The sequence below is a fragment of the Arachis duranensis genome, chromosome 7 (assembly GCF_000817695.3).
Source record: "Arachis duranensis cultivar V14167 chromosome 7, aradu.V14167.gnm2.J7QH, whole genome shotgun sequence".
Classification (NCBI taxonomy): Eukaryota; Viridiplantae; Streptophyta; class Magnoliopsida; order Fabales; family Fabaceae; genus Arachis; species Arachis duranensis.
In genome coordinates, this window is record NC_029778.3 from 31,634,539 (window position 1) to 31,636,951 (window position 2,413).

The window sequence follows — 2,413 nt, forward strand, 5'->3', positions numbered from 1 at the left end:
GCTCGTGAAAGCCGGGAATCAAGGAATTGAGCATCGAACCCTCACCGGAAGTGTTTGCACTCTAGTCGCTCGGTGTTTGGGGTTGATTCACTCAATTCTCCCCTAATAATGCTTTCCAAGATTTGTTTTTCATCTAACAATCAACAATTATTCAATGCATGCATACATGTATCATGAGGTCTTTTCTTTAGGTTGTAATGGGGTTATGGTCAGGGTAGGATCATATATGGCTAGTGGACTTAGGATTTGAATCTTTGATTAACTTAAACTTTTCCACCTAACCTATATAATGACCTATACAATTAAGTACTAATCTAACTACCCATTCCTCACTTTTTCACATACTCATGCATTTTCTTTTCATTTCACAACATTTATGCATTGATTCTTATTGAGCTTCTCTTTGGGGCATTTTGTCCCCTTTATTGCTTTTCTTTTTCTTTCTTTTTCTATATACATTTTTTTCTTTTCTTTTCTCTTTTTTTTTCACTTTTATTTCTTTTTCTTTTCATTTTTTTTTCTTTCAAACTATATGCAAGAACATCAATGCATAAGGTCTATACATTTAATCAATACATGAGTATGTACCCAATTCCCCAATATAAAAATACAAAACACAAACACCCTTTTATCCCAACCAATGTCCCAAAGTCTTCCCACTCTTGGATGACACTCACACTCACTAGCCTAAGCCAATCAAAGATCCAAATAAGGACTTTTATTGTTTTTCGCTTTAAGGCTTGTAATGTGCTAAAATTAAGAACAAGTGGGTTAAGCGTATGCTCAAATTTGGCTAACAAAGGAAGATAAAAGGTAAGGCTATTTGGGTAAGTGAGCTAAACGAAACAATGGCCTCAATCATATAAATGCATGTATACCAAAATAATGGACATAAAGAATCAAACAAATCAAAGATTACATTCATAGAAAGAGAATAATGCACACAAAAATGAAAAATATGTGGTTATAAGATGTAACCACCCAATTAGGCTCAAAACTCACATGCTTGTGTTCTTAGCTCAAAAATCATGTTCCAAAATAAATTCTATCAAGCAAGTTCAACGAAAATTTTTCAAATTGGTAGGTTGCCCTAAAACGGTTTCTTGGGAAAGAAATCATCACTCTAACCAAGTAATCCTAATAAGAAGAAGGTAGTAAAATATGTACAAATTCTAACTAACATGCAACCTATCATGCAAATGCAACAACTAACTAACATTGGTGTTGAAAAGGAAATTGTTACCCATGGAGATCGGTCGCCGACCTCCCCACACTTGAAGATTGCACCGTCCTCGGTGCATGCAAAGAAGAGCAAGGTGGATGGGTGTTACAATTGATGGGCTCCTTCAAAAGGTTGTGCGGATGACTTGTTTGTTGCCCCATTTAAAAGCTTTTCCTTTCTCCTCTCTTGGTGGCCAACCTAAAAGGAAAGAAAAAGAAAGAAAGTTAAGCCTATAACAAAGATATCACAGCAAATAGAACATAGGCGGGGGCTAATGCCAAATAAAGGTATTGTTCTCTACTACATGGTAGCTACAACATGTAGAGGGGAAACAATAAGAGAAAATGGCATATCAATGATACTTGATGCAAGAGTAAAGTTAAAGCATAAAGAGGATATTGAGGATCAAGATCAAATAAGAATTGACACAAACAAGATTAGTGATACGCATGAAAGCATTTAATTCCATCCTAACTCAATGATGAAGCGGTACAAGAAAAAAAAGAAAAAAAAACAAAGGGTAATGAATTAGGAAGGAATAAAGCACTGATCTTGTGTGTTGACAAATATTACAATTAATGTAACAAGTCATGAAGCACCAAAACAAATGCAAGAAATTCTCAACAATTGAGTGAGAGAGTTCAACACTATTATTAAAATGAGAAATTTAGAAAATAAAATGAGAACAAATTATAGAAACAAAATTAAAATGCAAAGAATAAAAGTATGCAAATGTAATAGACAAAAGAAAATGGAAGAAGAGAAAAAAAAAGAAAAAAATTTTGACGATTGGATTTTTGACTGTTTAGAATTTCTCAAATAAATTCTCGTTGTAAAGTATAGTTTCTAAACCAAACAATAATCCTTTCGTACAAAAATTTGTTTGTCACAAGTACAAACCCCTAAAATCTATAAACCGAAGTATTTAAACCTCGGGTCGTTCTCCCTAGGATTACAATGAAGTGTCTTGTTATTGGTTGTGAGTTATTTTGGGGTTTTGATAAGAGGCATGAAAGTAAATGGCAATGAAAGTAAACTAACAACTATGAAAAGCTCTTGGCAAGATATGAGAACTAGAAGTCCTATCCTAGTTATCTTACTCAATTGTGATGAGAATTATCCATTGCTACCACTTAGTTAACCTTTGCTAAATAAGGAAAGTCAAGTGGATGAATCAATTTGATTCCTCAA